General features: G+C 48.8%; 1 long non-coding RNA gene across 1 annotated transcript in view; it reads left to right on the top strand.

Annotated features, from left to right (window-relative positions):
- LOC308182078 overlaps window positions 1–14,589 on the top strand; it is an 89,452-nt gene that overhangs the window by 10,025 nt on the left and 64,838 nt on the right. Inside the window, exon 4 of the long non-coding RNA XR_013941656.1 lies at window positions 772–894. This is a non-coding gene — a long non-coding RNA (uncharacterized lncRNA). The remainder of the gene's footprint in view (window positions 1–771; window positions 895–14,589) is intronic.

The following is a 14,589-nucleotide window of genomic DNA, read 5'->3' as shown; positions in this document are numbered from 1 at the left end:
CACCGCATTGCTACTGCGGGGTTGTTAGTATTCCAAAACACACAAGGCAGGAGCCGCATGGATTAACCTAGGAGGAAGCCAGTGCCTGGCTTGTTTTGAAATATCCTTTCCCAACACTGCAAACTGAATATGGTTTTGGAACCAGACACAGCTTTTCAAACCAGCCTGCTCATCCGCTGCCAGCTTAGAGCCTTAAAAACTAAAAATACAGCTTGGGCAACAACAGAACTACACCGCTGCTCAGACACAAGCGCTCTCCCACCCAAACAGCTGCTCTGCTGTCACTGCCAGAGCCGGGGGGGCACGTAATGCCCCAGTGGAGCTGCAGCTTGGGGACTGCAGCAGGAGGCAGGACCCAGGCTCAAAACAGGGTTAATATCCCGCTCCCCACCCTGAACTGAGCTCAGCAAATGCGGTGTAATTAAGGGTGGAAGGCATGGTGTTTTGCTCGCAGGCGATGAGGTGTGTAGGTGCGTTTTAGGTTCAGGGATGGACACGTCCATCTGAATGCGCACGTGCACCCTATCTGAAGCCTAGCAGCCTAGGCATAACGGCTTCAGTATTGCACTACGCCACACAGCTCCAAGGGCGGTATTTTTTATAGTAACATGATCGCTGGTCTATCCCTGAGTCTCATCAGATGAGGTTACTAACTGGGGTTAGCTCGTGGTACCTGGTCCTGGAGTAAAAGTGATGCTGCAGCGCAGGGCTGCAAAAACTGCCATATACTAGTGAGTATTTCAGTTAGGCTTTTCTTCTTGCCTCCTCCAGGGTTTTCTGTTGATGGGTAAACACAAGAAGCAACAAGTCGGAGGTTCTGACTGGCCAGGGAACTGCTCTTCCAGAGATATGAAAACCTTGACAGCGTTCGACAGCGTTGGAAAGCTCAGCCAGGTATGTGCGATCTGCACCCTGCGGACTGCATCCTTCCAGGGCTTGCCAATGGAAAGTCCTGAGACGCTGAACTTATTTCATTTTTAACCACGACCCAGCAGATCCCACACTTTGCTCGGGGCTGGCTGGGCTGCTCTGCAGATGATCTTGCGATGTTATGACAGTACAGAGAGCCATTATTCCAAGTGCTTGCCAATCACCAGACTGCTGCCAGTCTGTGTCAAATGAAGCATCCCAGGCCCTGTCACATTAAATCCAGCAGCTCTTTCATTTGGAGCAGAGCGGTGTGTTTATTTGTGCTCCCTCCCCTCCTTTTGGGATGCCACACTCAATCATCTCAGGGGTTTGGTCTGCCTGTGCAAAGCTTGTAAGCACAGCGAAGCTCAGCACCCCTTTAAGGGCCCCTCACACTGGGGCAAGCTATGCTGTCGGGTTCTTTGCTGAGGTATTGCTTTGGAAAGAGATGGGTATAAATAAGGGGGAAAGCATGAAATATCGGTACTGCAGACAGCGTGGTTCCAGATCAGTCCAGTGAATGTCCTTGGCCCTGCCATGCACGCCAGTGCGAGGGCAGGGTGTCACAGCCTGATGAGTTGTTGTAAATGAGAGCAGAAGATGCAGAGTAGTGGCACATCTGCTTACACCGGTCAAGGCACCTCCATATCCCTGCCTTGAAAATGGGAGGGATGAGGAGTAGACCAGTCTCTGCAAAGAGAAGATCAAGCCAGGTAGCCTGCTGCAAAAAAAAAAAAAAAAAAAAAAAAAAAAAGAGGGATGGAAATGAGGATGTATCCTCACCTGAAGCCCAAAATCCACCAGAGCTTGCTTGTTTTGTCTGCAAGCATTGCGGTACTGGGCTGGATTTTTCCAAGGTGGTGCCCCCACTGTGTTTCCAAGAAGCCAACGTGCCTGCCCCTGTGAGCTCTCTGGGGAACAGCACCAAGCAGGATAGTGCTGCAGCAGTCATCTGGAAAGAGTGCAGCCACTCTCAGAGTGTGGGTTTCCTGGCTGCACTGATCCTCAGGCAATGGTGACCCCCTGAGGAGAATTGTCCCATTCATACACAGGCTGCAGGTGGAAGGTGCAAAGAAAGGTTTGTCCAAAATGGGGAAAAGAAGGCGAAAAGATGATGAGCTGGCTGGAAACAGGAGTTCAGCCAGGAACCAGGGTTCTGCACATAAAATGTTGTTCTGTCAGCTCAGATTCCCCTGTCCCTGCAGGAAAGCTGCACGAATCAAGTCACTCAGTGTAGAGGTTGTGAAAACTGGTCAGCTTCTCTTGCCTTCGTAGCTTGGGAGAAAAGAGTGGTTTGTTTGATTTTGATTTTTTTTTTTTCATTTATAATGCATCTGCAGTAAGAGGTGATTCATTTCTTGTCAGTATTTGGTGTTTAATTTGCCTTCTGTAGGATATGAATTCAGATGTTGTTATGGTTTTGCTCCTTTACCAGAATTAAAAACAAAATGCACAGTTAAGACAGAATTCCAGTTCTTCCAATCATTTGACAGAATGAAGCCTGCAATCCAAATTAACTGAGTTTCCTCATTACTGTTGTCACTTTGCATGCTGGCTGAGTTCTCTTGAATTCAGCCCTGATCCATTAGAAAAATATATTCCTTACCTCTCTTGCAAGGAGCCCCCAGGCTGATTAAAAGCAAAAGAGGTTTTAGCTGTGATCTTTTCTCCCCTTGAAGGAGTGGCTTTTATCTGTGGCTGTTTGTTTCACAAGATAGTTTCTGGTTATTCCACGGTTATTGTGAGAATTGACAGGGAGTTTCCCAATGGATGCATGGACATCTCTTCAAGGATGCCTCCTGCTTTTAAGGACTTTAACAAAACCTTACACAAATCCCCATTTGGTGTCACTCCGATACCAGCGTCTCATTAGGAAACTGTAATGATAAATCTAGCTTCGTTATCCAACATATCTAACAGTCAGCCCAGTGACATCCTTTCCTTTCATTATACAGAATAGAGATTGACTCATTGGGTGACTCCGCGTTCAGTTGAAACCACATACAGTAACTGGAAACCCAGGGAGACTCTGCAGTCTCCATGGAGACAGCACACTTACAACTTAATGTGATCAACAGATGCTGCAATAATCTTGAAAGATGGAGAAAATGTTTCAAACCGAGTGTTGTTTATGGTGGTTCAGTGGATGTTCAAATTTGCTCTGTTATGACTGGGCTCCATCTAAACGCACAGTCTTTTGAAAACACACAGACGTGCGTATTGAGGGAGAGACGTCTCATGGGGATAAAGCAACTAGGAGCTGGGCTGCTGCTTTTCATTCCCAGCATCCGCCCTTGCGGGACACCACCTCAACTTCCACTTCTGTCCCAGTTTATCTGTAAAATGGGGCAGTCATCCAGTTAATAGCCCCCGTATCTTTTATGCTCTGGGGTAATTGTAATGAGATGAAAGTAAGAGGATTCTGATGAATGAGCGTACAGTCTCAGTGAATTGAATAGGAATCTCCCTCCGTGCTGCATGAGCTAATGCTGTAGCTGACATCAAGATTTCCAGAGCAGGGTTGTTTGTTTCATTCTGTGAAACCTCTGAATGATCGCCTCCTACAGAATTTTGTAAGCTGTTGTAAAGGGATGACCAGGTTTCTGCCTGCTGCTCTCAGAGACGGGTGCAGCTCCCATCCCAGCTGGACCCCTTGCTTCCTCCCCAGGAGCAGGGAGGCACAGTCCTCCTGAAACAGAAGGAAAGGCGCGCAGGTGCTAGTCCCACACCAGAAAAATTCCCAAAGCGTAGCTATTGGAAAGGATGGTCTAGATGTAAGTACAGGCACAGAAAGCCTTCGGTTCACCAGCTGCTGGGAAGGTAGAAATTCATTCTGTACTTGCTTGTTTCTTGTTCTTTCTCCAAGCATCCTCTGCTGGCCACTCACAGAGAGAGGCTGCTTGGCTGGAGGGATACTTGCTCTGAACTCCTGTTTTGCTGTTAAAATCTGGTGGCTGTGGAGAGTGGAGGGATTTTTTCCCCTCGTTCATTGAGTTTTTCATAGGGGAGAATTAATCTTTAATAATACGGTGGCATTTAGAGCTGTGCTAGGTGCTTTACAGACACATGTGGAGATGCAATTACCAGCTCAGAAACAGTGAGAGCAGCCTATAAAGGAAAGATGACTGGATTTATAAGGAGGAGACTAACAGCCGTGGCAGGACTGCCCTCGAAATCAAGGAGGCTGGTCAGGGTACCTGTGCCTCTGCTGCCGCTGCTCTCAGCCCGCTGCTTTCGCTGACGTGCCGAGCTAGGGGAGCATTCTGCAGTTAGGCAGCACTCAGGCTGTCCCCTCTGCTGGCAGAGTCCTGTAGCTGAAACTCGGCAGGTGGGCAGCAGTTGGTAACTTCTGCTATAAGGCTGCATTAAGGAGGAGGCATCTTGTCAGTCTAAGCATCCTGCTGGAATCCGCCAACAGAGCCTTAACAGAGTAGGATGTCCGAATCCCAGCTGCTGTTTCTTTCCTCCCCTGCCAGGGCAACCTTCCTTGCAAGACCCTTGCTCAGCCAGGCTCCTAGGCTGGACTCTTGCCCTTGAAAAGGTGCTCAGCTTTGAACTTCCCCCTCCTGCACGCTTCTGGGGCAAGAGTTTTCAGGTGGAATCCATCTGATGCTTTGGGGACGTTTTCTTTCTCAGCCTTGGAGAGATCCTCACTCGTGCAGTCCAAGCCGGTCGGTTCTCCACCCAGCCTTTGGTTCCAAGGCACTGTACACATCCATGCGAGGAATCATAACCCCATAGCGCAGCCATAAATACCAGCAAGGATTATTGATCATGCTCTGTCTCCAAATAATGTCAGGAATGTGTCTCCTTTCAAAAAAAAGGGCAGGATATCTAATTCAATGAATGGAATTCCTCGATGAAGTCCCAGATGGGCCTGTAAGATCAGCCTGATTATTTTTTGAAGCCTTGGTTGCTCTGAATAAGACTGAAAATTGAATTAGCTCTGAGAGACAGCCTGGGCCAATCACTCAGGGAAGCTGAAGGACAGCTTATTGATTTTCATGTTTCAGAAAAAATTAAATGATATCCCTTTTTGTTATTTAAAATGCTGCTTAAGCAATTTAGTAATGTGATGTTGGAGGCTCAGTTCCAGGCTCTGAATCGGAAGAAGGAGGGGGAGATTTCCCTTGACAAGAGAGGTAGGTGGAAGGAAGATTTAGTGTAATTGCCTTCCCTTCCAAATAATTGATGGCGCCAAAAGAATGGCTATATTTCGCCAGCCTCCTCTCCTGCATACCATTTATTAAAGATATAATAATTAATGATGTAAATAGTTGATTTATAATCAACAACACTGGTAGTTAATTGATTTTTGTATGTGTGCGTGAATTTATGATGGGAAGATACGTACAAGGTGATTACACTGTCCTGCGAGGCTGCGGCATGCCTGGGGAGAGGGAGAAGAGGAGGTCTGGTCAGTCTCAGCAGCTGGATTTTTGGTCATTTCGTCGGGAAATCTAACAGTTCTCCATCCCTCGAAAGAAACCAGTGTTTGAGGGATCCCATCGGTCCAGAACAGGGGTTCCTGACTTCCAAGGGTGTGTGAAAGGACGGCATCTTCCAGGCACAGCCATGGCTTTTAGTGGGAAATGAGCTCTGCTCAGCTGCTTTGGTAGGGGCTGGGTGGAGAGTGCCAGGCACTTCCCAGCCCTCTGCAGTGCTTCCTAGATTAAACTGTAGTGCATGATTTCTCTCCCCCGCTGCCCCACCCCTTCCCTTCGCATTGTTTCAGGGAAATCTTTCAGAAACAGCTCTTAATCAAATGAATGTGCTGTTATAAATAAAATACCTTCTCCTCCCCCTTCTCCCCTCTCACTTCAAATCTTGAACCTGTGCCCAAGCAGGAAAATGGGATTTTTTTGTTGTTGTTGAAAAAGGTGGCTAGAAGATGTTGTTTCATGTCGTGCCCCTATTTCCAAGGTTCCCATCCCATATGGGGAGCATCTTGAAGGCATCAAGGTGATCTTAGCCTGTTATCGTGGCGGGAGAGGTTTGGTGTGAGCAGTCTCCTTAAGCTTATCTAAAAGTCAGACTGGGTGGTGTGTGTTTTTGCCAACGGAGGGTGGAAATGCCCTTCCATCCCAGCAGCTGCCAGTGTGGGGACAGAGCTCTGTCCCTCTGCAGCGTGCCTGCTGCTGGGTTTGGGATCAGCCACCCGTTCCCTTGCTGGGCAGGAGGCCCACACATCAGGCCTGGCCTCTCCCTGGTGTGCCACGGGCGATTTGGGAACTCAGTTGGGGTGTAAATCTGTCCCGTGCTGCCTGAAGTTCCTTGACCTTCAACTAAGACCTGAGCTGCCTCTTCTCTGTGATGAGTCGACGCTATTAATTGGAAATCCAATTCTAGAGGATTGCCAGGCTAATGCTGAGCAAGCATCGTTTGGCTCTGCAGGCAGGATATAGGACATGCCTTGGTCTATCTATAGCTGGGGAAAGTCAGCTTATTCTGCCTCATTGCAGGTGAAAAGTGGGGTAAGTGTGTCCGGGTTCCTACCTCACCACTCTTGTACCTCACATAGTTTCATTTTTTTTCCTATTACTAGCTTTTTGCAAGATGAGCTGCACAGCAGAAATGCCAAGCAAATACTGATTTTTTTTTACCTGATCCCTATCAGCACATGGGGCAAAATGGCATCAGTCCTCTGCAGGCAAGGCATCCCTTCCAGAGCTGGTGGGGAGCAGTCAGGGGTTGCCTTTCCACCCTAAACAGTGACCTCAGGGCAAGACCTTTTGCCCCAGAGGGGCTAATCCTGCCCTCCTGTGACTGCAGAGGGAGCCACAATTTAGAGCAGGGCTGGGATCTGCTTGGTCTGGGGGCAAATGAGCTGCTCCTTGGAGCTCACCTCTCGTGGCACGTGAGGAGATCACGCTCCTATGGTCTCAGATGGGGATGCTTCAGTTTAGCCTCAAAATGAGAAGTGTTTGTAGAGCTTGGGGGATCGGATCCTGTTGCCTTACATCACCCAAGGGGTATAAACAAGATGCTCAGACCCTGGTAAAGAGCCTCTCTGATCCCAGAAGCTGTGCTTAACAGAGACCTCGCAGTCCTAAAAGCAGCTTTTGTTGACAACTGAGCTGAAGAGTGATTGATGCCATGTGTCGAACAGCAGAGAGCAGGAGGTGAGCAGCAGGGCAACCCCTCTCGCAGCCGAGAGAGGCATCCGCTCAGGCCGGTGCTCGGCTGCAAGCTCCAAATGTATTTGTGATTCTCCCACTCTCCCTGTTTCTTGATCCCAGTGTTTAAGCATTGTGCAGAAAAGAGAGGCAGAGGACAGGCTGCAGAAAGCAGTGCAGATGGGAAAGAGATGACAGGGAGAAAGCGAAGCTGGACAAAGATTGGCGTGGAGGACAGAGCTGAATGCCAGGCAGGGACCCAAGGCTGGTGACACAGCTTCTCTGCTACATTTTTCAGGCAGATCCTTTGCCCTCCCTTTTCTTAGCGTAGGTTGATCTATCTTGGGGATGTTCTTCCAGCACGTTTGTGCATGCCCTATGGCGTGGGGGGGTAGGGATGTGCTCTGGTGGGCTGAGAGGCAGTGGCAGGCTATCCCGATGGTTGGTCCTGGGCTGAGCTGCAGCGCAGCCACGTATCGCAGCATCGCTGATCAGCACGGAGATGTGAGAGAGGCTGACAAGGGTTATGCTAAGCCAGAGCTGATCAATTCCAATCTGATTAATACTAACTGTTTATAAAGTGTGTCAGACCCAAACGTGCGTCCAATATTAATTAATCCTCCAAACTGCCCAGGGAAGTAGGGAGGAAAGGAAAGATTGTGTCCCTTTCTAAAGAAAGGAAGCAGCTGGGGGTGATTGATTAGGTGGCACTCGGGTCTTGGGGGCTATTTCTGCTTCTCTGTTTGTCTTGGACATTTGTAGGGAGCTTTGGAGGGCAGAGCACAGCTTTTGAGTCTGTGCAGTACCCGGCACCGAGGGAAGGTCTGCATGCTTGGGCTCCTCTCCAGGAGGTGCAGAATGACTTAATTCATGGCAAGTCCCTTTTGAGCTGTTACGGGTTTCCCTGCTGCTGGGCCTGCGTTCAGAGAGGGGAGATGTCCCTGGTAGGGTGCTGGCTGTCCCCTGCAGGTGCCTCGTTCCAGCCAGCGGGCACGGCAGGGCACTGTAGGTGCATGCAGGGCCCCACAGGAGCAAGAAGGCAGCTGATACAGGACCGAGCTCTCTACAAGACCAGCAGACGTAAGGGCAGGAGATGGGGCCATTGCTTCAGACACCAAAGCCAAGTACAGCAGCTCAAAGGTGAGGGAACCCTGCTCAGTCTGGTCAGTGCCAGGGAGATCCTGATGCGCTACCAGCACAGGCACAAAAGACCCTTTCTGCTCCAAAGGCTGCTCCCCTGTGCAGAGCCTCTGTGCCTCTTTCCAGGTATGTTCTCTCCCATTTGTATCACATTGCTGGGAAAGCAGATGAAATTGCAAAATCTGGGCCTTTGTTTTAATTTCAATCAGCCTTTTGATTGATGCAGTAAAACCACTGGAAGCCGCTGGTGCAGCCATAGCTCTGCACTCCCCACACAGGGCATCACATTGTGTGCCCAGCCAGCTTCAAGGGTTCCTGGCAAAGAGCTTCTGGTCCATGCAGCTGGGAGCAATAAGTTTTTCAGCTGCTTTGGCTAGATGCAAACAAGTTCCAGGGCTCCCATTTGTCACCATGTGTAGCCCCAGTGCCTCGATGGGGATGGAAACTGATGTCAGAGCAACAGCACCTTAAACAGCCCAGCTGAATCCACAGGAATCCCTCCAGGGTCTGGCCCATGCTCTGGCCAGCACTGTGAATAAACAGAGTACTTTCCTCCCCATGCCTGGAAATGCGGGGCCTTTCACAAGCACTAGAATTTGCATAAAACACTTAAAACTCACATAAATAAACCTAGACAGCCAGATCTTGCAGGAACCAAATGAAATCATAAAGCTCTAGATTTTAATTAGTCTCTCACCCCTGCTATATCAAACGATCATCATTGCTCATGTCAAACTGATGCTTATTCTGGGATATAAAAAAAAAAAGTCTGAGTCCCCTGACAGGGCTGAGGGATGTAAAGGTGGAGGAGGGAGCTGAAAGAGCCATATGGGCCTGAGCGGTTCCTGGGCTGTGGTCTCTCTGGCACAGAGTTTGCCTAGAAGTCTCCAGCACAGATGGGCTGGAATTTCCTTCCATTTCACGTCAGTATGGTGGGGACAAGGCAGGGAACTCCACGGAGGGATTTGCACCCCGAGATAGCCCCAGCCCCACACGTGCTCCCAAGGAGCAGAGCAGGGACAGGGGCATTTCTGTGCCTTGGGCAGCCCTGGCCTGGAAGCAGGAGCTGTGCAGTGGGTCCCAAGGCAGCCCCAGCCGAGGGGAGCAGGAGGCTGAGTGATGTCCCTTCCAGATGCTAGAAGCCTCTCGGCATACAGAGAAGGAAGCCTGTGGGTTTTTTTTTCCACTTTACCTTCATGCTGCCAGCCGTTCAAGCACAGGTGCTAGTTATGGAGCTGTTGTTAAGGGTTATTAAAGATAAATTTTTTTCGTTCTCCCTTTGATTGATGCCTTAATAGATTCCTCCAGATGTGATAAGGTCAAATTTAAATTTAATCATTTTTTCATTTTTTGTTAATTCCTGGGTGATGCATAAACACACCAGTGTTGGGAAGGTGCAAGCAGCTGGGGAGCCTGTGTTAAGTTTTGCTCTCTGCTTCTGTTTAAATCATTGTAATGACAGGCTGGTGAACTGCAGGGTTCCAGAGCTTTCTAGGTAAAATCTTGAGCGTGGAACCTTTCTAGATGAAGAAATTCCTATAAATCAGTAGAAAATTCATAGAAGGTTCTGGAAAAATCCTGTTTGGGAAAACCTTCTGAGCTCCTAGATCCAGGAGTTCCTGGAAAGCACCAGAAAATTTCTGCAGATCTTTCACAGAACAGCATCAGATCTTGCTCTAAAACAGGTCTGAAAACTAGCACAAATATTTGGGCGTCCTGCTCTCAGCTCTGCAGCTGCCTTGTGCAGTTCTTCTTTTGGGAAGTGACATGGAGTTGTCTCAAGCAGGACCTTGCAGAAATTCAGGTACCAGATGTTGGTGACCTCTTTTAAAAGTACCAGCCCTGATTTCTGCTTGCCTCAATTCTTCCGCTCATGGGAAGGTGATGTGTTTGGGGAGAAGCCCCAGTGTGGGAGGGTGATGGGTTGTTTGTTTTTGTTTTTTTTTTTTGAAGTACTTTGTCATTTGGCCACAATGACACCTTCCAGTTTCATAGATGTTGGTGAAACGGAGGAAGCAGGAGTTGCAGCCAGGCTCGAAGTGAAGTGCTAGTGTCTTCAACAGCAGTGTGATGCTTCAGAACACCCCTCGCTGCCGTCGTTTCCTGCCTGGGAACAGAGCAGGCTCTGCTGCAGGACTCTGCCCTTCGCTGCTCTTCAGCGGTTGGTGGCATGGCTGATGAGAGCATACACCTCTCAATTATTTTGTGAGGTCTGGGCTGGTTTTCAGCAACACTGGTGTCTGGAGTGATGTGAATGCACCAGACTTGGCTTTCTCTTTTATTATTCTCGCTCTTTACCTCGTTTTGCTTTGCCCACCATTCCTGTTGCTTCCATCCAGCAGGAGGTGCACACAGAGGGGTGCCGCAGGATGACTCCTGCCTTGCCAAAAGCAGGAGCAGCTCTCGTTAGGCTGTGGTTACTGTTGTGTTAGCTGATATTTTAACAAACATGTAGCTGTTAAAATGCTGGTTCTCTGCGCCTTAATGCGAACAGCAGCACAAGAGACACGGCTTATGAGGATTTGTTTGCGTTAGGGATGTTTGCAGCAGGTTAGGCACCATGTGTCGTGCTGCCAGAGCATGCTCATAGGGAGGGGTCCGTGCTGCAGGTGAGATGAATCCAGGGACCAGGGGGGTTCTGAGGGTCCTGGTCTTGGCCAGTGCAGGGAATCGGTGTCTTCAGGGGCCCAGGGGGGCTCTGAGGGGCCTGACTGTGGCTGGTGCGGGTGATCAGTGTCTTCAGGGGCCCATGATACTGCACTGATAATCCATCCCCTGCTGTGGTTTCAGCTAGTCCTAGCACCGCTCTCCCAGGTGGCATCAAGGCAGGACTCATGCCAATAAGTGCTCTGGCTGATGCCAAGACGAGGACTTCAGGGGAGAAAGGAGGAGAGTTCAGCTATATGGAAACTGGCCAGACCACGCCGTTTACCCTCACAGACGGGTTTTTGGCCTGTTTTATTCAACTTGCTATGTGAATAGCTGCAGTGGGGAGGGGCTGTCAAGTGTAAGCCAGCTTTTGGTGGACTGGGCCGTAGCAACTCAGGGCAAACACATCACGTTCCTGTCAGCACAGAGGTGATGAACATGGCTGCCCCTCACCTCCGCACAGCCCAGGGACGGTGCTGAGGCCCACTGCGAGCACGGTCTGGGTTTAAGTACAGACTTGGCTCCTACTTGACTGTCAGTGTAGACACATCCTTAGTGTTTTCATTGCTGGGGGAAACAAACCCTTCGGCGTGTGCTTGCCTTCACACCCTGCGCGGATCCAGCTGTCTCTGCTTTCTCTCTGCTCGCAAGCAGATGGCGGAGCGAGAGAGGAGATGCCTCAGGTGAGCTGGGCTGGGAGACACAAGTGTGAAGAGACACATCGTTGCGTTGTCAAAATATTGGGATGTCTAGTTTAAACCAGAACAGAAGGGATTGCAAAAGCCACCGGCTCCCCTGGTAACAGCGCACGGGTCCGCGTGTAGGCCGCGAGCCGGGGGAGTACGAGGAGGTGGGGGTTAGCGTGAGCTGCGGGGCCGTGGGTGGGCTGCGCGCCCTGCAGGCACCCCTGCTCTGCAAACAATAACAGGAACATTTAAATGCCGTAAAGCTCGTTTTATCAGGGAGATGGTTTGCACCGAAAGCGGCTGTTGTGCACGGTTCCTTTGATAGGTCTCAGCAGATAGCACCAATTATAAAATTATTAACAAACGAATGTGCTCCTTCGCTCCAATTAAATGATAAGAGCTAAAGCAAAGAGGCAGATTTTTATCATTATCAGATTACAGGCCCATATTGTGCTGATAATAAAGTAGGCACTTTCTGATATGCTACCTCCAGTATGACTCCTTAGATTATTGTTTGGCTGTAGAAAAAAAATATAAAAAGAATTTTGCAAAAGCAATAACAACGTTGGAAGTGTCTTATCACAGACCGTTCGAGGGAGCGTAACAAAGGGGCACAAAATGACTCAGGCTGATGGCAGCGAGGATAATAAGAGCATCAGGAGTGGGGAGGGTGCCCACACGACAGAGCACTGGGCCAGAACATCTCAAGGCTGTTAAGCGAACTCCCTCTTAAGGCTTTATCTCTTTCATATAATCAGGGAGGCAGTCTTCTGCAGCGTGTGGAAAAGTGAAAAGATCCACAGGGGGAGGAAATATTTGATATTGAAAGATCTTACGGGGGTGGGAGGAGTGTTTCCCTCCTGTTCATTTCCCCCTAGAAAGTCTGGCAGGATTTGGGCTGTAGTTACAAATGCACGGTTCCTTTTTCACCAGCTGAAATCTGATGTTTCAGAGGTGATCAAATGTAATTAGGCAGCGTAGTACTAATTCAGATGCCATGTGATGTGTTGAAGGAGGGGAATAGCAACTGCATGGCAGGAAGGACAGAATCAGTTTCCCCTTCCTGACCCTGAAGCAATCATATATAAAGCCCAAGAGCTGATTTTATTTTCCTCTCTGCAGGGGAGAGACAGCAGTTTAAGGAAGAGTCCTACTCTGTATTTGACTCTACGCCTTGCTATGTGTTAGGTTGTTAGGCTGGTAAAATATGTAGAGGATGTGATTCCCTTTCTGTACTGGCATAAATCAGAAGTCACTCTAGCTGTGCTGATTTACACAAGCTGAGGGTTTGGCTTAACAAAATTATAACAGCATAAAGCTGGTGAGGAGGAAAGGTCAAGCCCACCGTATCTGTCTCAAAGCATGGTGATATTAGCCATGAAATTGTGATCATGACTGATCAGGGAACCTCATCATTAAGTGACTAATTATTATTAATTATTATTTATTAGTGTAGCACCAGGGAGCCCTTGTCACGTTCATGTTAAGCTCCCTTGAACCTGGATCCACTCCAAATTTTCTGAAGTCCTTGAGTTTGCAAAACAGAGCTGCTGATCTCCTAGGAACAGGTCTCGGAGTTTAATACTCCTGGGACTGACAGGTCTCAAAGGAGGAGTGCTGTAACGCGTGTATTGCTTGTGGCGGGTCCTGAGAGAAGCCCAGCAAAGGAGAACTGGGAAATAATAATGCGAAAATGGTGAGCTGCAGTTAGACTTCTGCTGAACTCGGGGATGGTTGTGTGTATGTGTGGCTGCAGGCTCAAGCGCTTCTAATTACCCATCCCTAGTGATCAGATCAAATTATCTCAGAGGGCTAATTTCAATGAATTTTGCTCTCATTTTCACCGATGTAAATCACAACCCCTCTGCTGTCAGTGGAGCTGAGCTGGATTTACACCCAGCGTAACTGAGGCTGGAAAGCATCTGCACTGAACTCCTGCCAGTTCTTTTCTGAGTCTGCCTGCAGAGACTCCAGAACCGAGTGACATTGGCTTTCCTAGGCATCAAAGGGCCACTTGAAAGGCTAATTAATGTTATCTCTGTGCCAGATCAGGGACGTAAAGGACTGTTTTCTTGTCCTGATGCAGCACCACCATGTGCGGTTTTACAGCCCCAGCCTGTTGGCTGCTGATTCTGCTTGCGTTCACTGTTATTTACAACCCTGTACACAAAAAGGTCTATTTTATTTATTTGTATGTTTTTGCTTCCCGGGAAGATCTTCAGCTGCGAGCTGAGTCAGCAGGATCTCTAGTCAAACGGCGAGCCTCTTTCCCTACAAGATACTGAAACCCCGTGATGTTTAGCCTGACGGGAGAGAACTTTTGCTTTCAGTGTGCCACATCACTTTGTTTCGCCTCCCATCTTTCCCTGCAAGCAGGAAGCAGCCCTCTTGAATGTAATTTCTATTGAAAGCAAATGGTGTCTATGTCTGATTAGTTCTGGCTTGAGGCTGTATCAACAAGCTCAGTGTTGGTCCTGCACTTGCAGCCTGGAATATTTTAGGGCACTTGAGTCTGACAGATTCATGTTTATTACATTAAACCATTTTATCATTGACTCGCCAAAGTGTTATTCTCCCAGCTGGAAAGAGGCAGTTAAAAAAAAAAAAAAGGCAGTTACACCTCAGTCCGAAGTGCTGACAACAAGGCCAAATCCTGCAGCCTTCACTTTAGAGCCTTAGAGGGGCTAATCCTGCTCTTGTTCAGGATCTCATTCTGACCCTGCTGTAGTGAATGACAAAGATGTGGTACGAGAAAGGCCAGGCAGGAAAGACTCCTGAAATCAACAGTATTTGATTGAGACGTGACACTGGGTAAGTGTGAACCAGCAGGTTGGGGTCTGTTGTACAGACCAGAGGCTCTGCTGGTGTTCCTGCACAGGACGGTGCAGGGGGATTGCCCTAGCTTGTCCCTGTCCCCATATAACAGATCAGGCCCCTTCTCCTCAGGGAGCCACAGCTGTTTCATAGCACTAACATCAGCAAAACCTGTGTCAGCAACCAGGACTCTCCAGACAAAGAGGGAGCTGTGAGGGGAAGTGCTTTTGCTGTTATTTTTTTCTTTTGCTAAGCCATTTCTCGCAGCGCAACTG

This window comes from Anser brachyrhynchus, assembly GCF_964034855.1.
Source record: "Anser brachyrhynchus genome assembly, chromosome: 23".
In the NCBI taxonomy this organism is placed as follows: domain Eukaryota; kingdom Metazoa; phylum Chordata; class Aves; order Anseriformes; family Anatidae; genus Anser; species Anser brachyrhynchus.
Note: the sequence above shows the minus strand (reverse complement) of the source record. Positions and strands in the feature narration are given on the sequence as shown.